At 40.9% G+C, this 23,608-nt stretch overlaps 1 pseudogene; it reads left to right on the top strand.

Annotated features, from left to right (window-relative positions):
- Nucleotides 1-21,889, top strand: part of LOC127426799 (1-phosphatidylinositol 4,5-bisphosphate phosphodiesterase delta-3-A-like) — a 32,870-nt pseudogene extending 10,981 nt beyond the window's left edge.
- Nucleotides 21,890-23,608: the final 1,719 nt, after the last annotated feature.

Below are 23,608 nucleotides of genomic sequence, written 5' to 3'. Positions count from 1 at the left end.
GCATTGTGATGACCTACACAGCTGAAGTATTCTTCTAAAATTTTAATTTGACTTCAGTAGAAGAAAGTTAGACACATCTGGGATGGCATGAGGGTGAGTAAATGATGAGATAATTTTTATTTTTGGGTGAACTATGCCTTTAACGCTATCTAGAGGCATTTACACGTCTACTGGAGGTCAAGTCAAATTTATTTGTAAATTTATTTTCACAACACGCGTTGTTTCAAAGCAGCTGTACATGTAATTATGCTATAACAGAAAATAAATTAATATAATGCCAATATTAGTTATTTATGTTTAGAACTATTAGTGGTTAAAATTTGTAAACTAATTTTGTAACGTTCCGTGCATCAAAAACTAAAATTAATTTGTGAGCCTTTTATTTTATTTTAGTTAGGATTGGAAAGTGTATTTTAGTGTATTTTCAGTTATTTCACAATTGTGTTATTTTTTTATTTTTAACAAAATGTTTTCATTCACCTTTATTATCCACCTTTTTCCTGGGAGTCTTAATGGGGAACGAATGTGGGTCGGACTTCCGCCGGAAGTGGTTCTACAGCATTCCCTAGCTCTGGCTGCAGTCATTTTAGACCCTGTTTACAGCTGGTAATAAGATGCGTTTCGGATGATCCGATCACAAAGGACAGCGCTAAATACAGTTATAAACGGGGTGCAAAATGTTTTGTGATTGGATCACAAAAAATACATACAGAGGAAGTCAAAAACCACATTGCATTTGAGGTTTAAAATGGCATCCTGATGCGTCCCGGACAGCAGCAAAGCACCACCTGTCACCAGTCAATCACTCGGCGAACAAATGTTTAAACTTACCTGCGGATTTAAAAGGAAATAACCGTCCGATCAGAAGAGTTGAAAAAGCGATGACATACCCCAGTATGAGAACTTCACAGCTCTTCCTCTGTCTGTCTGTCTGTCTGATTTGAACATGCAGGGTGACAAGATGACAAGCACACACATCTGAAGCTGAACTAACACAGGTACTCCACTAAAACAACCAATAATTTTGCTCAAAATGTCGCGTTTGTGCTTAGATTAAATCTCAACTGCATATGAGAGAAATAGCGTGCCGGTTTTGTTTGCACTTTCTCTGTCTTTATGATTTTTTTGTAGTTTAGTATCATTCAGTAACACACCGATATAGTGATTGACGTATGTCCATACGAAATCAGACATGCTCTCCTCAAAATCCCAACACCACAATGAAAGAATGAATGGACGTACGTGGCAACAACAGCTATGTTTACTTGACAATGGAAGTAAAGCCCATATTTTTCGCTAAGCATCACGGGACGTAGGAAAAGGTGGATAGTTTTCATTAATGATAACAACACTGGTGTCTGCATCTTATTCAAGAAGATGTCTGAGTGTATTATTGATTTAAATTTATTAGGCATCACAAAACATTTAACCTCTTTTCTCTTGACCCCTCTCACATGGATCCATACTTATCTGAAACAAGCCGACATTAACCAAGATGGGAAGATGTCCTATGAAGAGGTGCAGATGCTTCTAAAGATGATCAACATAAACTTGAATGAGGAGTATGCCTCTTCAAGGTGCACTTTTCTACCCAAGCTGCACTTGACCTGCTTGAGATGTTTAAAATGTAATCACTTGAGTGACTAATCACAAAACAGATCTGCCTGTGATGCTGAGAAATCAAAAGATAACAGTGAATAAAAAGGCAAAAAGGATTTTAAGAACATTGTGATACCTCAGGCATTGTAAGTGGCCGTTCACACAGAACGAGTGCTTGCATTCAAAAACAGCTAGATACAGGCATCCATCAAGGGCATGTTTAGATGAACACCAGACCACGCCCTGTGTGAACAGCTCAGAATATTTGCTATAATAATTTTGCCCCTAATGCGTCCTGGGTGAACAATCCCTTAGCATGTCTGTGCAATCAATGTTTTGGTCTAGTTGGATCTGTATTTGCTTTGTGTGTATCTTTTTGTAACAGAAATGTGACAAGTCTGCAGATGGACGTCTGGAACATGAGGAGATTGAGCTGTTTTGTCGTGAGCTCCTGCGTCGGCCTGAGCTGGATGCTGTGTTCCATCAGTACTCAGCTAACAGTTGCGTCCTGTCCACCATGGATTTGCAGCAATTCCTGAAAGAACAGGGCGAGGACAACACACTCGTACATGCACAGAGTCTCATCTTCACCTATGAGCTCAATGAATGGGGTATTTAAGCTGTGCTTTCGATATTCTTAAAGACACAATCCCTGGTAGATAACATTTAAAAATATCCGTGAGAAAACCTGTAGACTGGAAAATGGACGCTTTTCACATTTCCAGGTTTTGAATGCAGAAGTGAACTATAGAAAAGAACACATCGCCGGGTGATGTCTAGCAAATAACTGTCTGGTTGGGACAGTCTAGCAAGAGTCATGTTTGCTGTTACTATGGTTAGGGTTAGGTTTATGGATAAGGTTAGGTGTAGAGTTTCTGTGGGACTCCAGATAAACACAATAAACACAATGTATAAATATCGCATTCGACTCATGCGAGACTTTCCCAGCCAGATGGTTAACTTCTAGACATGACCAAATCGCCACTAAAGTATAGAGGTAAATAGGAGATCATAGCAAGTATTATTTTGCTTTTCCATTTGCTCCAACAGCAAAAGAAAAAATCCACTATTGCATTTCCATGACTTTCCAAAAGAGGAAAAAAGTAGAAAGAAATCAATTACGGTTGTCAAAAAAGAGAAAGGTGCCAAATTTACTGTTCCTGTATTTGAAACCCACTCACAGCAGTTGACTAGTTTTTTTGTTTATCAGGCTTGTAGCCCTGAGCCAAAGGATGTGTCTGTGATCTGTCTTCTGCAGCCCAAAAGAACCAGCTCATGACCCCCAATGGCTTTACTATGTACATGCTGTCTAAGGAGAATGACGTTTATAACCCAGAGCATGGTAGAGTTTACCAGGACATGAGCCGCCCACTCAGTCACTATTTTATCTCCTCCTCACACAACACCTACCTCACTAAAGACCAGCTCATGAGTGAAAGCAGCACAGAGCCTTATATCAGGTACAGTGCTCACACAAAAGGCCCTTTTAACATATAACACATACAAGCATACTGGACCTTTCACACAAAAACAAACAAGCTTTCTCTACAGTGGTATTGACCAAATAATATAAATAACACACACACACATACATGTGATGTTTGTTTGTTTGTGGTGAAGGGCGCTCTGCCACGGATGCCACTGTGTGGAACTGGACTGTTGGGACGGGGACAAGGAGCCAATTATTTACCATGGACACACTCTCACAACAAAGGTGCCATTAAAGGAGGTGTTGGAGGCCATTGCTGAATATGCCTTCAGGGTGAGCACGGAAAGGTCCTCTTCCCCTTCAGCTCAACTACTATGTCAGAATCAGAATCAGCTTTATTGCCAAGTATGCTTTCACACACAAGGAATTTGTCATGGTGACAGAAGCTTCCAGTGCAAAGAGAATGCAACCATATATACATACATACAAACATATACATTTAAACATATATACATATAGTGATATTAAATTAAAAAATAAGTGTGGTGGTGGGGGCATGGTTGAGTGCCGGCTTGTGAATGGAGAGTGAGATCAGGAGATAAGAACGGTCAGGATCATCACCTGGCAATGATTGTCTCAAACAGCTTTTTGTCATTGCAGTGAAAGTGGAGATGGGCTTTAAGAGCGAGCCGGACCCCAGTGAGAGGAGAGAGAGTTATGAGACACAAGCCAAAAAGACTGTAGTGTCTGCTGAAAAGCGTGAATTTTGAGTTTAAAAAATAAACATACCGTTTGAGTTGGATTCGCCATCTCCCGCTTCCTCCTTTTCCCTAACTGTGAACCCAGTTACAATAAGATATAACAGATAAATAAAAAGAGAAATATACAATAGAGCGATAATGTTGTTCGAATATTTTATACAGATATACAGTTATGTGCAGGTGATGTAATGTATTGAAGAAGAGGTAGGATATGTTAAAAAATAGAAATGAAATGTATATATAAGTAGGAATGGATGGATTGAATATTGCACATGGTTGTGTTGACAAAAAGGAAAGTATTTGGTGGCAGTTGTCTGTTCTGGTGCTCAGTGCTCTGTAGCATCGACCAGAGGGCAACAGTTCAAAAAGGAAGTGTGCTGGGTGAATGAGATCAAGAGTGATTTTACCAGCCCTTTTCGTTACTCTGGATGTGTACATCTCTAGCAAGGTGGGTAGGGGAGCACCAGTAATCCTCTCAGCAGTCTGAACTATCCTTTGAAGTCTTTTGATGTCTGACTTGGTAGCTGAATCAAACCACAAAGTTGTAGAAGTGCAGAGGACAGACTCAATGACTGCTGAGTAGAACTGTATCAGCAGCGCCTGTGGCAGGTTGAACTTCCTCAGCTGGCGAAGGAAGTACAACCTCTGCAGGGCCTTTTTCAAAATTGAGTCTATGTGGGTCTCCCACTTCAGGTCCTGTGAGATGGTAGTGCCCAGGAACCTGAATAACTCCACTTCAGCCACAGTGCTGTTTAGAATGGTGAGCGGGGTGAATGCTGGGTGTTCCTCCGCAAGTCCACTATCATCTCCACTGTTTTGAACGTGTTCAGCTCCAGGTTGTTTTGACTGCACCAGACCGCCAGCTGTTCAACCTCTCTTTTGTATGCAGACTTATCGTCATCTTGGATGAGGCAGATGACAGTAGTGTTGTCTGTGAACTTCAGGAGCTTTACAGAGGAGTCCTTGGCAGTGCAGTTGTTTGTGTAGAGGGAGAAGAGTAGTGGGGAGAGTACACATCCCTGGGGGGCACCAGTGCTGATTGTACATGTGCTGGAGGTGAATTTCCCCATTCTCACTAGCTGCTGCCTGTCTGTCAGAAAGCTGGTGATCCACTGACAGATAGAGGCAGGAACAGAGAGCTGGGTTCATTTAGTCCATAGAAGAGTGGGGTTGATGGTGTTAAAAGCTGAACTGAAGTCCACAAAAAGGATCCTTGAAAATGTACCTGGTCTGTCTAGATGTTGAAGTATGTAATGAAGTCCCATATTGAATGCATAATCCACAGACCTGTTAGCTCGATAAGCAAACTACAGGGGATCCAGAAAGTGTCCAGTGACGTCCTTCAGGTGGGCTAACGCCAGTCTCTCAAATGACTTCATGACTGCTGATGTCAGAGCAATGGGTCTGTAGTCATTAAATACTGTGATTTTGGGTTTCTTTGGGATGGGGATGATGGTGAAGCATTTGAAGCAGCAGGGAACTTCACACTGTTCCAGTGATGTGTTGAAGATCTGTGTGAAGATGGGGGCCAGCTGGTCAGCACAGGATTTTACACAAGTGGGTGAAACACGTTCTGGGCCCTGTGCTTTCCTTGTCTTCTGTTTCCGGAAGACCCGGCACACATCCTCTTCACAGATACTAAGTGCAGGTTGAGAAGCAGGAGAGGGGAGGAGGGGGGTTGCAGAAGGTGTAAATGTTTGTGTGATGTGAAGGTCGGAGCGAGTGTGGGGTGTGAGACTGGGCTTTTCAAATCTACAGTAAAACACATTCAGATTGTCAGCCAGTTATTGATTCCTACAAAGTTGGGGGATGGTGTCTTGTAGTCTGTAATGTCCTTCAGGCCTCTCCACACTGATGCAGGATCTTTAGCTGAGAACTTGTTTTTCAGCATTTCAGAATAGCTTCTTTTAGCCACTCTAATCTCCTTTGTCAGTCTGTTTTTGGCCTGAATATACAAGATTTTATCCCCACTCATGTAAGCATCCTCTTTGGCCTGACGAAGCTGCCTGAGTCCTGCTGTAAACCATGGTTTGTCAATGTTGTATGTTAAAAAAGTCCTTGTAGGAATGCACATATTCTCACAGAAACTGATGTATGATGTCACAGTATCTGTGAGCTCATCCAGGTCAGTGGCTGCAGCCTCAAAAACACTCCAGTCAGTGCAGTCAAAACAGGTTTGTAGTTCCAGCTCTGCTTCATTGGTCCATCTTTTTACAGTCTTTACTACAGTTTTAGCTGATTTTAGTTTCTGCCTGTAGATCGGAAGAAGATGAACCAGACAGTGATCAGAGAGTCCCAAAGCTGCTCGAGGGACAGAGCGATATGCATCCTTTATTTTTGTATTTATGTAGCAGTGATCCAGTGTACTGCTGTCTCTGGTGGGGCATGTAATGTGCTGTCTGTATTTGGGCAGTTCACATGTGAGATTTGCCTGGTTAAAATCTCCAAGAATAATAATAAGTGAGTCTGGGTGTTGTTGCTTCATGTCTGTGATCTGATCAGCCAGCTGTTGCAGTGCTGCGCTCACACACGCTTGTGGAAGAATATAAAACCTCACAAGAATACACGAGGAAAACTTTGGCAAGTAGAAAGGTTTGCAGTTTATAAGGAGCGCCTCTAAATTAGGACAGTACTTCATCAGCGTTGTTACATCTGTACACCAACATTCATTTATGTAAAAACACATTCCACCGTCTCTTGTTTTCCCCGTTAACTCCGCAATGTGATCCACTCTAAACAGCTGGAAGCATGGTAGATGTAATGTGCTGTCCGGAATGGCTTCACTCAGCAAGGTTTCCGTGAAGCACAATGTAGCAGAATTTGCAAAGTCCTTATTTTTGCAGGTGACTAGAAGTAATTAATCCATTTTGTTAGGAAGAGAACGGAGATTCGCTAGATGGATGCTTGGCAGCGCGGTTCAAAAGCCTCGCTGTCGGACCTTGACCTTGCACGCCGGCTCGCTTCCCTCGCTTGTGTCTTTTAGCGCGCTTGTACAGCACCATTGCTCCTCTGAATAAAATGTCCAACAGAACGTCCGAGTAATCAAAAAACGGTAAAAGATTGTCTGCTGTGTGCTGCCGAATATTCAGCAGCTTGTCTCTGGTAAAACTGGTTGGAAATAAATTACTGAACACAGGACAAACAAACAAAAACAGCAAAAGAACTGGAGAGCTCCATACCGAGGCAGCCATCCACGTCGCCATCTTCAAATATGTATGTGATGCTTTCATTGCCGAAAATAATGCAAAGCGCTATTTTTTTTGTGTGTGTTATTGCCTTAAAGCTAATGTGTGTCATTTTTCATGTAAAAATTCTTTCTCCTATCCCAGCTTAAAATGCAGAAACAACCATAAGAAAGCCATTTGAAGTCTGATGTATCCTCAAAGTGTAAACACTGAATCATTTTTGTGTGACTCACGTGATATAAAAGCAATAATTTTACTAATGGATTTGAATAAGCTTAGATGCCTATATGGGAACCTGGGGCCAGTTGCATAAACATAGCCATTAATTTAAGACTGCATCTAATAATTAGTCAAACTAACTAAAGGCACCAGAGAAAGTTTATTTGCATAAAACAAGCTCAAAACCCCCCTCTTTAATGGGTGGCTTCCGAAGCCCAAAAAAACAATAACAACAAAATTGTTCAAGCTAGGGCAGGACAGGAATGGCAGGTGATTATGGGGCTCAGAAGGGCAGCCTGGAGAACATGAGGGATCAGAAGGACAGCCTGGAGAGTGGAGCAGATGGACTAGGCAAGCAAGCTGAAAACCAGGGCATGGCAGATGAACCAGGTAGAAGGCCAGGAGACAAGGTACGGACAGCTGGATGGTCAGGAGTCAAGGGAAAACCCAAAGGATGGCCAGGAGGAAAGGGACAACCAGGCAGACAGCCAGGAGACCAGGATGTATCCAGCAGGAGGCCAGATGACCAGGGCAGATCTGACGGGAAGCCAGGAGAACAGGGCGGGCCAGGTGAGGCAGCAGGTATCCACTGGGAACCCAGAGGGTAGCCAGGAGAACACGATGGACCAGGTAAGGCAGTAAGAGACCACCATGGATCCAGCGAAAGGCCAGGAGGTCAACAGGGGACTCTGATAGGGTCAAGGCAACAGAGGACTCTGATAGGGTCAAGGCAACAGAGGACTCTGATAGGGTCAAAGTAACAAGGGACTCTGGCAGGGTTAAGGCAGCAAAGGATGCAGGTAGGGCCAAGGCAGCTGGGGACTCAGAGGTCAGGGCAGCTGGGGACTCAGAGGTCAGGGCAGCTGGGGACTCAGAGGTCAGGGCAGCTGGGGACTCAGAGGTCAGGGCAGCTGGGGAACTCCGAGAGCAAGTTACTTGGAGACTCAGAGAGCAAGGCACCAGAGAGCTAGGCACTAGGGTTCTTAGAGGGCAAGGTATGGACAGATGGATGGTCAGGAGGTGAGGGACGACCCAAAGGACGGCCAGGAGGAAAGGGACAACCAGGCAGACAGCCAGGAGTCCAGGATGGATCCAGCAGGAGGCCAGATGACCAGGGCAGATCCGGCGGGAGAGCAGGAGACCAGGGTGGGCCAGGCGAGGCAACAGGTATCCGCTGGGAACCCAGCGGATAACCAGGAGAACAAGGTGGACCAGGTAAGGCAGTAAGAGACCACCATGGATCCGGTGAAAGGCCAGGAGGTCAACAGGGGACTCTGAGAGGGTCAAGGCAACAGGGGACTCTGATAGGGTCAAGGCAACAGGGGACTCTGATAGGGTCAAGGCAACGGGGGACTCTGATAGGGTCAAGGCAACGGGGGACTCTGATAGGGTCAAAATAACAAGGGACTCTGGCAGGGTTAAGGCAGCAGAGGATGCAGGTAGGGCCAAGGCAGCTGGGGACTCAAAGGTAAGGGCAGCTGGGGACTCAGGGGACAGGGCAGCTGGGGACTCAGGGGTCAGGGCAGCTGGAGACTCAAAGCAAAGAACTGGGGAACTCAGAGAGCAAGGCACTAGAGAGCTAGGCACTAGGGTACTCTGCATTCAAGGCACTAGAGAGCAAGGCACTAGAGAGCAAGGCACTAGGTAACTCTGGGGCAGAGCCAGTGGGGACTCAAGGGGTGAGACCGCTGGAGGCCCAGAGGGCGAGGCCGCAGGAGGCGGAGGCTAAGAAGGCGAGGCCACAGTAAGTGGAGCCTCAGAGGGCGACCAGGGCATGGCCGAGGCAGTTGGGGACGCAATGGTCTAGGCAGCCAGGGATACAGAGGGCAAGGCTGCCAGGAATGCAGCAGTCAATGTGGCCGGGACGCAGCGGGCAAGGAGGCTGGGACGCTGCAAGCAAGGTGGCAGGAGGCAGAGACTCTGAGGGCGAGGCTGCAGGAGGCAGAGATTTAGAGGGTGTGGTCAGGGCAGCCAGCGCTGCAGAGGGCGTGGTCAGGGTGTAGTCACCGGGTTTGAGACCACAGGGACCACCGAAGCTGGGACCACCAGGACTACCAAGGCTGGGACCACCGGGGTTGAGACCACCGACACCACCAAAGTTGGGACCACCAAGGTTGAGATCAGCTGCACCACCGAAGTTGGGACCACCGAGGTTGAGATCACCAGGACCACCGAGGTTGAGACCACCGGGACAACCGAAGCTGAGACCACCAAGGTTGAGATCACCGGGACCGCCAAGGTTGAGACCACCGAGTAGAGGATTAGAGGGACCTCAATCAAGGGAATCTCCGAGGTGGCAATCGTGAAGAATGTAGAAAGCCTCTCTGCCATCTAGATTGGGTCCGATACCTTTCCTCCCTTTTTTCTCCTCCTCTTTCTCTTACCACTCGCAGCTTCTGGCAAGAGGGTGTTGGTTGCCTCATTTGGTGACAGAATGGTGGATACTGTAGTGGGAGAACTGTCATACCCCACAATGTAAGGGGAAGAACTCAACATTAACACAGTCAATGAGTTTTTCCGAAGAGACATGGTATTTGCCTCCTGGCATACAAGATTTAATGGGTTCATTGAGGCCAGTCCGGAAAAGGTCCTTTAACATAAAATCTCCCCAATTCAAACAGCTTGCCAGGGCACAGAACTGCTTTGTGTAATCCTCAGTGGAGTTCGTGCCTTACTGAAGAGACTAAAGCTCCAAAGCTGCTTGATCCATATTTGGGTCTGTTCTTCTGTGATGTTTGCCAATAGACAAGTTGAGAAAAGGAGGATCTAAGTGTAGGCTTTTAATTTAGATCCCTAAAATAAACACAATAAACTAGAAACACGAGAACAGAACAAACCACTACAACCATGAAAGACACAGAGAACAAGAGGGCCTATTTATACAAAGATTAAATAGGTAAACAAGACACACCTGGGATCAATCAAGGGGAGCACACAGAACAAACACAAGAAACCTACATATACTTCAAAATAAAAGTCCTAAACCTCCTAGCGACCTCTAGTGGCCGCTAGGGGAATGTCCCAAATATATATATATAAAGTTATGAAATAAATATAAAAGTACTGCCACAAAATCCATTTTCTTTTCTCTCTACATTGTTATAACTCTCCTAACATTTACCTCAGAGATTCCCTTCTCATTCAGAGTGCTTGTGCAGTTTTAGAGTGATGCGTGCTGTCATAGCAACATGATACGTTCTGTTTCCTTTTGTCCTACGAAGGCCGTCTCTTTTAAACGAAGCAAGTTCTAAGTTGAGGACACTCAGTGCTACAAAGGATGTGTCCTACCTAGTACCAGCCTTCATAATGAGACACACTCCCTGCATCCAAAACCACGAACTGTCACAGACACAACCATGAAAATAATCTAGTATGGTTTTGTTAAACAAGCACCATTTAAGCACAAGCAACAACTGTCTTGGTATAGATATCATTGACTTCTTAGCTCCAAATAGATTATGGGATAGTAAAATGTCCGGTTGATCCACACTTCAGAAACTCACTGGAAATAGAATGGTTACTCTGGAATTTCTCACTTAATGTTTCATGAATATTGAGGAGTTGGATATACTACTCCATTGGCATGACTTGGCATGTTTTTGGCATACTTTATAATAGAGAAGTATGGATATTCGGACATAGACTGTGGCTGAGTTCGGAATTGCATACTACCATACTACTCATACTAGGAAGTGTAGTATGGGTGGTATGTCATTCCGAACTCAGCCACTGACTGAATGACTTTAAACAAAATGGCAGACAGTGGGCACTCAACACAGTTTTCCTTTGAAAATATTCAGTTAGGTATAGCTGCAGGCCAGAGATCTCTAAATGGGGGCAGAATCTCCAAAAGAGGGCGGAGTTACTCGGAAATGCACCATGGTTACTCCAAAAGGAGGTTGCACCAACTCCAAAAGGGGGCGTCGCTCCCACTCACGGTTAAATTTAGGAATGGGTTAGGTAAGGGGCTCCCTATATCTTCATTGCCTTTTTGGAGCAATGTCTTGTATACCTTTCTCAAAATATTTGAATTTTAGATTGATTCAAATAATAAAAAATACTTGGAATTTTGTTACCGTGGTAGAAGTAAAAGTCTTTTACAAAAGGTGCATCACAAACTGCACACTTCTGCACTATTCTATGTCATTTTGTAGTGTAAGTAGTGCGAGTAGTATGTTAATGCTGAAAATGCAACAAAAAGAAGTGTACTATTAGTACCCGGATAATGCACTTCTTTAACCATCAAAATGGAGTGTGGAATGTTGGAGACTTCATGCACTCAATGTACGTAGGGAAAGGGGCGGAATTAACTGGCTGAGTTGCTGGTCTGGCAAAACAGTTATAAATAATGGAGAATGTGGCATCAGCGAACATGGCGCCAAACAAATGTGAGTTGAATGCTTTAGCATCAAATCATGCTGTGTAAATATGTACTATACATTATTTGAGATATAAGTCTTGAACTGAGGTTTGCTAACTCGCTAAAGCTACAGTAGCAGCAACACATCGGATACATTTGAAATGTCACTTCCATTAGCTGTTAAACACTGAATGCTGATTTGTTGTCAAAAATGTTATGTTCCATTTGGGACAGTACTACACTTTAAAAATGCATGGCTGAGTGCCTAGTGTATATTGTAAGTGCATAGTGTATAGTGTGTCATTTGGGACACAGCTAAAGTCTCAACATGCACTAGCTCAGCTGACAGTTATTTTCTATGGCAACATGGAAAGTAAATAAAAGTTAGACCAGGAGCTGATTGCATAAACACAGCCATTAACTTAAGACTTTGTCTAACAATTAGTCTGACCAGCTAAAGACACCAGAGAAAGCCTGTTGCATAAGACAAGCTCACAGTTGTCTTTAGTAAGGCAGTCTAATTTGCATTGCATTATGGGAAAAGTAAGACACTGAACAGCTTAAAAAAATGGCCCACAGTGGGCGGTCAACACAGTTTTCCTTTGCTGAAAGTATGTCAATTAGAATGTAATGCTTTGATTTTAATGAACACATTTTGTGATTTTAACCCATATAATAATTTAAAAAAAGTAAGGAATAGACCTTTTTCACAGACTGTGGTAACACGTTTCCGCCTTATTTATCAGTGTAAATCTATCAAACTTTTTTTATATCATACATTTTTTAAATATTGGGTGTAAATTTATAACATTATGCTTTGTGCTATATTACCCAGGAATTAGTTTTAAAAAACGAATTACCACAGCTGCGAGGGGGTTTCTATTACAGCTGCTGAGAGAGTGACAGTAAATTTGGCATCTTCTCCCATTTTACAGTCTTAATCCACCGCTCTCTATTTTTTTTTCCTATCCTGGAAAGTCATTCAAACATAATAGTGGATTTTTTCTTTTGGTCTTGGAGCAAATGGTTAAGTGAAAATAATATTTGCTGTGATCTCCCATTCACTCCCATTCATCACTGTCAAAGTTTACCCTGCAATCGTTTACTTCCACGTTCCAAAACCCAGAGTGTGAAAAAGGTCTATTGTGTTACCGCTGTAGAAGGCAAAGTCTCAATTCAAGCCGCTTTAGCACTCAACTGAAGCCCCCACTGGCTTAGCTGACAGTTATTTTCCATGGCAATATGGAATGTAAACAAAAGTTAGCCTAAAGGTCTGCTGTCTTATATTTTGGTCTTAAATTAGTCTGACCTATGTTTTTATGTGTAACTGGTCCTATTCGACCTGCTCCGAGGGGGATTTGAACCAGCGTCTCCAGCATGGGAGGTGGGCGCACTAACGAGGAGGCTAAAGGCTACAGCACCTAGCATTAATCAATAGTGCACCTCTTTAGGCCAGGGGAGTGAGGTTTACACATTGCACAGCTATCTACCAGATGGCTACCGTTTCACTCACCCCCCTAAACCTCACTCCCATCCGGGTCACGGCACCACTGGAACCGGTCCTGTTCAACCCACTCGGAGCAGGATTCGAACTAGAGTCTCCAACATGGGAGGGGGCACGCTAACAAGGAGGCTAAAGGCCACAGCCCCTAGCGTCAGTCGCTAGTGCACCTCTTGAGGCCAGGGGAGTGAGGTTTACACACTGCACAGCTACCTACCAGCTGGCTACCATTACATATGCAACGGACTGAAAAAGTTAAGACCAACATTTTTGACAACTAACTTGTAAGACTAGTCTAAACTAGTTTTATGCAACCGGCCCCAGGGTTATGCAGTCTTACAGTATGGCCTAACATTAGACGGATCTAAGTTTTTATGCAACTGTTGGAAAAAGTTAAGAAAAGTCTTAAATGAAAATTTTTGACAATTGACTTGTAAGATTAGGTTAAAACATATTTATGCAACCGGCCCCAAATGTGTCATTTAAATCAATTTATTTTAATCATTTAAATTCCTGGTAAAGGAGTAAAGCCTTCACATGTTTATAAATAATGTTGTATATGGAACATATTTTAAACTCTCTTTTTTTATAAAGTTTTTTTTTTTTTTTTTTTTTTTTAAGTCCAAGATAGAAACAGTGTAGCGTCCCAGTGCTGTAAATATCAGCACTCTTCAAAAGTTGCTTGTCTAATTTGATTGGAGAACTGGAACTAACTGTTATATTTTGTTATTTATGGTTTCTTGCACCAAAAAAGTCGTTGTTTTACACGACCATTTTCTACCCTGTCTTTGACCTTTAGAATTAAGCAGGCTCTTTTGCTGCTGCACCTTTTAGACATCTACAACTTCTATGTAAATTACCTCGGTTATGATTGTCTTACCTTTTCACATATTAATTGAGTTACAAAAATGTCCTCTTTAAAGGAAAGAATGTATAAATACATTATAACTATTCTATATGCCAAATACAGTAGCTATCTCTTCCAGTCCTTACAAATAAGTCCTGCCTGGTTAAAAAAGCAGAATAAATGCAAATAAAATACACTCATGGGCAAATTGTTGTTTTGTAGGCTTCACCATATCCTCTTATTCTGTCTCTGGAGAACCACTGCTCTGTGGAGCAGCAGGTGATCCTGGCCCAGCAGCTGCGCTCCATTCTGGGGGACAAACTAGTTACCAAACCTCTTAATGATAAGCCACTTGAGTGCCTGCCATCACCAGAGGTAATGCGGGTTGGCTTTCTGCTGATTTACCTTCATACAGTTTTAATAAATTGTACTCTAAAATCCTACAAGAGCAGTCTCTCTTCTCTTTTGCCTGTTTTAAATTTTATGCAAAAATTCAGTATGCCCTGCAGAGAAATTCACTACAGTTTGTGTTTTCCATACATGTTAACTGTGAGAAATCTGAGAATTGCACAGTTTTTTGCAAAGGTATTTCCTATAGCCCTACCTGTATAAGGATACTTCTCATACACACCAGATGTAGTATCTATTGCTATTTGATTGTCCCAACCATGCATGGACCAAACTTTATATTTATGTTATATTTAAAATATTTTATGTGTAATCAATGTAAAGATATTTACAGAATATCATACTTTAAGGTACTGTGTTACCATTGTGTCCTGGCATGCACTGAAAATGTCCTTCAAAGGCTTAAGAAGTTTTGAGATGAGTTAGAGTGCTCTCTCTTTTATGATATAATAGACACCTGTTAATTACTAGCATATGATTATTTGCAATAGCTATTTGGTGACATGACCACTGAGCATTGACCAGATGTTAGAATAACACTTAAATGGAAATATGTGTTCATTTTGTGGTAGGACCTTAAAGGAAAGATCTTGCTAAAAGGAAAGAAGAACAGAGTAGAGCAGGACAACTCCAGCTCTGACTCAAGCTCCTCAGAAGATGAATCTAAAGGCGAAAGCAAGCCCAAAGTCCGAAAGGTCTGTGTTTGTGTAAGTGTGTGTGTGTGTGTGTGTGTGTGTGTGTGTCTTTGTATGTCAAGCTTATGTCTGTTCTAAAGCAGGGATACTCAAAGTCCTGGCCCCACCCACAAGGTTATCATTGGCCTGTCATCCACAATCCGGACTTGAGAATACACCCTGAAAGCGTGTTGATTATAACACTACCAAATCTACACTTAAGAGTAGATGATCAATAAAGCTAGTTAAACTTTATTTTACAGTATGTGTACTTTCAGTACTTACCCAAGAAAGAACTGAGTAAACTTAGGTAACTATATGCACTTAATATGGGTTAAGGTTAGGGTTGGTGTTAGGTTTAGGGTTAGTACCTGGTAATTACTGTAGTTGTTGTAATTATATAGTAAGTAAATGTAGAACAGTACTGTAAAATAAAGTGCTACCATAAAGCTGTCTACATTTCAAGGGCTTAAAACGGAAGTGTTCTAGATTTTTCATGTTGCTTGCTTGCATTACATTGTTACTCTTGATTTGTTAATTATTCAGATTAATTAACAAATTATTCATTATTATAAGTCATGTCTCTATTTTTTATAATAATGAAGCAAAGCATCAGGATATGCAAATACTGTCATCACTGACTAGTGCATCATCACAGCTTTTTGCAGCATATTCAAATGTACCTTCCATTTAGCAGCAAAAATCTATCTGTTATCAGATCTTTAAATACACTGGCCCCTGTTTACCCAGCATTTAAAAAAACAAAAACAAATAAGGAGGCCACCAAGTAAAGTAAATTGAGTATCACTGATGCAAAGCATCATCAACATTTGTAGCATGCACTTTATGTCCTGTGCTTTTAACTGTTCTGGGCTGCATTTCCCAAAAGCAACGTAAGCCTAAGTAGATCGTAGAGACCATTGGTGCCAGTGGTGTCTATGATCAACTTAAGCTTATGATGCTTTTGGGAAACCCAGCCCTGTCCAATTCAATTTCTTGTGTATGCAGCTTGATATTTGTCAGTTAATTTATGCAGGTACTGTATACATTTTTGTATGTGGGTGGCTGACTGAGCAGGTAAAATTTTATGTGAATATATAAGGGAAAGTGTATATTTTAGTTGATGTAACTACAATAACCACTTTTCAATTTTAATCACCTTTTGGTTTTTGAAGTTCACTTAAATAGCACAGCAGTGTGACAAATGAGTTTCTAAAAGTACAAATATTCCACATAGTCTCCCAATTAAAGGAATATTCTGGGTTCAGTACAAATTATGTTCAATCGGCAGCATTTGTGGCATTATGTTTATTACCACACAAAAATGATTAAATAAACTTTTATAATTTTTAAAAACAAAAAGCCGAAATCGCAATTACAGAAAGCCACTTACAATGGAAGTGAATAGGGCCAGTCCACATGTAACTACATCATGTAACTACATTCATGTTAAGATGATTTTAATGTCATGAAATCAGGGATTTACTGGCGTTCCAGTGTTTACCAGGAACTCTGAACCCTGAACATTCCTTTAATATGAGGTCTGCATGTATTATTATACTGTAAAAGAATTAGAAAAAATTAGTTTAAAGTAGTTTTAAATGAAGTATTGCATGTCAAACTGCAGGACTCTACTGTCACTGCTTGACATGTCATGTCAACTACCTATGTATAAGATGATTTTAAAAGTATCTATCCACGTACATAAGTGTTTGTTCTCACCGTTTTTGTGCATGTTCATTTTGTCTCAGTGTTATTTGTGTTTGTCTGTGTGTCTGTCTCTGTGTTTGCATGCATGTGCTGGTGTATATCTTTGGATTTTTATTGCTCTCCAGCATATTTTTGCTTTTCCTAAAAAGGCTTCTAAGCTGAGTCCGGAGCTGTCTGATCTGGTGTTGTACACCTGCGGTGTTTCCTTCAAAGGATTTAATCAATCTGCCAAGAATCCTCCCAATGAGATGAACTCTTTCTCTGAGAGTGGCGCATTGAAACTTATCAAAGAGTCAGGTATTGTTTGCGAGTGCATGTTTGGGAGTGTGTGTCTAACCGCAATTGTATTAGATTTTTTTCTTAAAGGGGAAGTGTGTAATTTTTGCGCCACTAGTGTCATCTAATGGAATAGCAAAACCTATGACTGTTTTCAGACATGATCCTCGAACATTTCCCCCATCTTCCTTTGGTCGGTCAGATACAGTAGATAGTCACTCAAACTCATGCTGTTGGTTGAGCCAGTGTTGTTGTGTCAAGCTGGCGGGGATGCTCAAGCACACAAAGCAATGTTTTGAAAGCAAAACAGAGCCACTCTGTTTAAAATTTTCAAGGAAGTCAACCTACAATTGGCTTACATTTAGTTGTCTATCCACATTACATCAAGAAAAGTAAAAGTATTTTAATTATGAAAAAATTACACACTTCACCTTTATCCAGATTCTGCAGTCAAATGAAAAACCTTGTGTAATAATCATATCATAGTCACTTTTCCATAATTACTCAATACTCAGTGCACAGCTTGTTTCAATGACCATCAAATACTGATGAACTGAACTGTATTTTCTGAGTGTTTGTTTCTCTCTCATTTATAGGGAAGCTCTTTGTGCGTCACAACAGCATGCATTTGAGCAGAATCTACCCATCTGGTCAGCGAGTGCAATCTTCCAACTACAACCCTCAAGACATGTGGAACGCTGGCTGTCAGCTGGGTAAATATCATTTAAAGAAAGAAAAGTAAAACATCATGCAGATTACTGCAGAGTCCACCAGGGGCTCCACCGACTAGTCGATAAGTTCTGCCAGTAGTCAACATGCTGGAAGTCATGGGTCACATGACTTCAGTAGTAGTACTTAATTTAAATGGTGACAGCCAGTGGGGTCCTAAACATTTGAAGGCTCCGAACTAAACTTTGATTTCGCATGCCTTGATGTGTAGGGTACAACGGGGCTAAAGGCTCCACGTGGTAAAAGACTCCATTGATTTTATTTTCTCCCAAAATACTACATAACAACAAAAACTACCATAGTACTTTCCTAAACATACGTATGTTTGTCACTATACACTGGAAAATTTTCCTGATCAATGAAATCTTTGTATGTGGTGTGTAAAGTTTGATTTTGAGGCAATTTGATTTAATTTTTATTCTTTTTTAAAATGTTGCAAATTTATGTAGCTAATGGAAATCACTGAAATTAACACATTTATTTTGAGACAGAATACTTATTATTTTCAGTTTTGTTTAAGATCATTAAATCAAACATTTTTCAATAACTGTCCAATAAGTGAAATTATAGTATTTGGGAGGAAAAGCTCCCCTGTTGTAGGGGCTAAAGGCCCCTATAAAAAGTTTTTTTTTTTTTTTTTAAGTGAGGCGAATAGATTTGTTATGAAAAATGTTCAAAGTGGGCTCACATTGACTCATCCAATCATAATAGAGATTAGTTTGTTTATAGAATACTTGAGATGTAATAAAATGCCAAATGTGTTTGAAATTAACAGGAAATGGTTTACTTTTTCTGAAGTAGTTATTTTGAGTAAGCATCATCTTTATTTGTTACTCAAAAAATCATCTTGCTGTCTATATGCTGCTGTAACTATTGGCCTGGTATCTACACAATATCACTTTAAACCCCCTAGGGGCCTTTTACCCCACACCTGGGGTAAAAGGCTCCCTAACTTGGGGTAAAAGGCAGTTTTTTTAAAAACTGAATTTTAATCTAAACAACCTTCCGTTATTATTTATTTTTACACAAATTATGTTGCTCCATCAATATTTAGTAAATATAAATCTTTTTTTTTTTTTACCTTGATACATTTTTGAACAGAAAAAAAAGGGGTGCCTTTAACCCCATTGTACCCTACTTATGTTTGTATGGCAATCATTACAGATATTATATACTGTATATGTAAAAATGTTTGCATATTCATATAAGTGAAAATAAAGTGAACCTGGAGCACTTTACGATCACAAAGCATGTTAAAGCTGAAGTTTGTAACTTTTTCTGTGTTAAAAGATGCAGAGACAACTATAACTAAGCCAATCATAGGTTAATTTTCTCGGAAACTGTAAGCACTGTGTTTCTGTGGTTCTTTGATTGCTCTGTTTTTGACCAACGGCAGGCAGGGGGTGTATTCAGACAACTGTTTATAAACATTGTTTATTTTTGCAATTCCATTTGGTGGTGCAGAAATGACATACTTAAAGGTGCACTCAGTAATTTTTTCCCCATTAGAAAAGTTTCACATCTAAAGAAATGAATTGTAATTTTGAAACCTGTGTATAAAATCATGACCACTCACTTGAGATGAGGACTCAATCAGTATTGATCAGAGTCATATCAGTAACCTTATAAAAGCTGTTTTATTCTACATGGGAGAGGGGCGCCCTCATGGGGGCTGCCATTTTAGAATCACATGACCAGCTGAATACTACTCGCTAAATCTCAGTAACCGTCTTGTTTTTGGACAATTTTACTCATGGATTAAATTAGTCATGGCTGATTGTGAATAGTGAATTTCAACAATGGCATCTGTAACTGAAAACTGTTGATTTTGAATGATGCTGCATCCACACCACTAGGTGTCACTGTAAATCCAAGATGACATGAACAAAAAGTTACTGAGTGCACCTTTAATCTTTAAAGTAGCCGTTTAAAGTGTTCACATACAGGCCCGTTTTCTTGTTAAGTGCTCTGAAAGTAATCAAGTGTCACTCAGAGGCTGAAAGTAACTCTAAGCTAGTCAAGCCTGCTGATTAGTCAACTACTTTTACTTGTCAACATGTAAAAAATGAATATTTGTGCAAGTCCTATAGTTCTCATTTATGGCTAACAGAACAATTATTTTGCAGTGGCATTAAACTTCCAAACCCACTGTGAAGAGATGGATCTAAACAGAGGTCGTTTTTTACCAAACGGCCGCTGTGGTTACGTGCTGAAACCAAGCTTTATGTGCCAGCCTGATTCAGAGTTTAACCCTGAGAACACTAGTGGAGGGCTTGGCCACAACCCAACCCTTCTCACCATCAAGGTAAAGCAAACAACAGAGGGCTCTTTATGACAACTTACCCTCAAAATTGTTAAGAAGGATTTTGCTTCTCTGTTTCCTGTTCGAGAGATTTTGATGCTCAGTTCTAAATGTTCATACATTCGACTTTTAAATATATCTATTGGAACTACAGTATAATGCTGAGATGTTCTCTTTTAAATGAGTAATGAAACTCCTCTATCGTGGTATGGAACACCTACTTTTCCAATCACTTCCAGATGGATAATATTAAGTGCATTTTCGATGTTTCGATATACCATCGACTTGGGATAGTGATAGTTCACCTATCATTAATTACTCACCCTAATGTCGATCCAAACCTGGATGACTTTCTATCTTCTGTGGAACAAAACAAAATATATATATTTTAAATATTCACATGTCTTTTTGCCATGTAATGAAAGTGAATAGTGACTCCAGGCTGTCAAGCTCCATAAATAACAAAAAAAAACAAAAAAAACAAAAAATCACAGCAAAAGTAGTTGACAATATTATTATTTTCCAAGTCTTCTGAATATATCTGATCACTTTGATGAACAGACCGAAAGTAGTTATTCACTCTCAACTCATTAATCAACTCCTGAATACAGTGCATAAATCAAATATGGTGACACGTCAATAATATCAAACCTCATTGGTTCTTGTGTGTCTTGTGACCAAACGTTACTACTTTTAATGTGGTTTTATAGAAATGTATGGTGATATTTGTCCTTTATGGAGCTTGGCCACTTGGAGTCACTATTCACTTTCATTTTATGGCAAAAGGATGTGTGAAGATATTTTATAGAATTTTTCTTTTGGTTTCCATGGAAGAAATAATTTCATACGGGTTTGGTATGACATGAGGGTGAGTAAATAATGACACTCCCATTTCTGTCTCCTCTCTTAGGTAATATCTGCCCAGCAGCTGCCTAAACCTGAGAAAGAAAAGCTGAGCTCCATTGTAGACCCCCTTGTATGGGTGGAGACTTACGGGGTTCCCATAGACACCAATAAAAAAAAGACACACCGTATAGACAATAATGGTACATCAATTATGATGCGTCCTGGGAGAGCCAGGCAGATCTTAAAACTCTTTGTCATATTCCTCACTTTCTTTCCTCTGGGGAGCAATATAATAAAACACCCTTTTCTCCCACCCTCCATAAGGCTTTAACCCCAGATGGGACTGCACCTTTAAGTTCATTCTACATGTGCCCGAGCTGGTGTTAGTGCGCTTTAAGGTCGAAGACCATGACTTTACCACAAGAAATTACTTCCTGGGCCAGTTTACTCTTCCTTTCATAAGCATGCGTACAGGTATGCTGCTGTTTGTGAATTAATATTGTTACTATTTTGTTGCTAATAACACAAACTGTTCTGTTTTTACTACACAAGTGCATTCTGTAATGTCTCTCCTGCAGGTTACAGACATGTAGGTCTGCTGAAGGCCGATGGGTCGAGCACGTCTCCCTCCAGTCTCTTCATCCATGTTAAAGTTTCCCCTGGCTACAGTAGCCCAGCCAGACAAACAACCACACAAACAGCCTGAGAATAAAGCCTGCAGTTTAACCACCTGTTTAGTGGCCTGTCTGGGAAGGTGGTACAGTTTTTACCAACTTCTTCAGACCCAAAATATTTGTCAATGAGTGTGGGAATTCTTATACCATTACACTGCCTGCATATGCTGTGACACATATTATTACATGATTTGAATGGTGCCTTATGAACCTGTTATTGACACTGAGGGAACAGTCATGGAAAACCTGAAAATACTGTTTCAGGGAATTTTGCAAATGTAATTTTCCTGCCTGGAAAAAAACAAATTAACAAAATGTCCTGTTAAATTCATGGAAATTTCTATATTAAATATATTTTATTTCTTGTTATGCTCATTTCATTATATGGAAATTGCTTTTTGTGAATGCTATCTGTTTAAAATGGTTTTAAAAAAGTCCTTATCACAAACAATCTGCAAAAAGTTTGGAATAATGTACAGATTTTGCTCTTATGGAAATAAATTGGTACTTTTATTCACCAAAGTGGCTTTCAACTGATCACAATGTATAGTCATGACATTAATAATGTGAAAAATTACTATTACAAATAAAATAAAAATTAAACTACTTCAAAGAGTTCTCATCAAAAAATCCTCCATGTGCAGCAATGACTGCTCTGCAGATCCTTGCCATTCTAGCTGTCAGTTTGTCCAGATACTCGGGTGACATTTCACCCCATGCTTCCTGTAGCACTTGCCATAGATGTGTGTAACACTGCCTCACAGGCAGAAGGGAAGGAGAACACAGGGAAGCAAGGTTTCCAGATTCAGGTACGAGTTTTAATTGGCCACATCAGTGCTTTACAATTTCGCAAACTCATCAGTCTCACAGGCGCTGAGTTACTTAAACTCATCAGCTTCACAGGCATATAGTTACTTAAACACATCAGCTTCACAAACGCAATAGATTAAACACAACAGCTTCTGTAGCACTGTGGCCTTCCTTGTGCCAGTCCCTCTCTCCCTACTGCTGGTGGCGTGGCTGTCTATATGCCGCTCTCCCCATGCTCACTGGAATTAGAGACAGGTGTTAAACATAATCTAGCTCAGGTGCAAGCACCCTTACCGCTTTCTCTCTCTTCAGACGGACGCTTGACCACGCCCCCACTGCCACAATGTGGCTGTTTTGTCAGGCACTTCTCACACACCTTACAGTCTAGCTGATCCCACAAAAGCTCAATGGGGTTAAGATCCATAACACTCAGGGGCCTGGGTAGCTCAGTGGTATAATACGCTGGCTACCACCCCTGGAGTTCGCTAGCTCGCTAGTTCGAATCCTAGGGCATGCTGAGTGACTCCAGCCAGGTCTCCTAAGCAACCAAATTGGCCAGGGTAGAGTCACAACCTCCTCGTGGTCGCAATAATGTGGTTCGTTCTTGGTGGGGCACGAGGTGAGTTGAGCGTGGTTGCTGTGGTGGATGGCGTGAAGCCTCCACACGCGCTATGTCTCTCAACACTCAACAAGCCACGTGATAAGATGTGTGATCAGTTGAATGCTACTTTGTTTAATTAAAGTACCAATTTCCTTAAAATCTGTACATTATTCCAAACTTTTGGCTGCCAATGAATATGTAGCATTTTTGCATCACGCTTTTAAGTAAATTCAACTTATGGTCCTTTTATGTCAGCATAACAAGAAAACCTTTGTTAGATATACACAAATGTATCAGTTCATTCAACTTTTACTTAAAAAGGTATGTCACATGAATAAGATTTAACAGCTAATATCATGTTGTTTAAAATTAACATTTATATTATTTCTACTTAAAGGTGAAATACGTAACTTTTCAGTGTTAAAATAATTTCTTCTATCCCAGCTTAATCTGCTGAGACAACTATAAGTAAGCCATTAATAGGTTAAAGGGTTAGTTCACCCAAAAATTAAAATTCTCTCATCATTTACTCGCCTCATGCCATTTCAGGTGTATATGACTTTCTTCAGCTGAACACATTTGAAGAAAAATAGAAAAATATCTCAGCTCAGTAGGTCCTTGAAATGCAAGTGGATGGTGATCAGACCTTTGAAGCTCCAAAAAAACAGTCACTCAGC

This window comes from Myxocyprinus asiaticus, chromosome 36 (assembly GCF_019703515.2).
Source record: "Myxocyprinus asiaticus isolate MX2 ecotype Aquarium Trade chromosome 36, UBuf_Myxa_2, whole genome shotgun sequence".
Taxonomy (NCBI): Eukaryota; Metazoa; Chordata; class Actinopteri; order Cypriniformes; family Catostomidae; genus Myxocyprinus; species Myxocyprinus asiaticus.
This window is presented reverse-complemented; position numbering and strand designations above follow the sequence as displayed.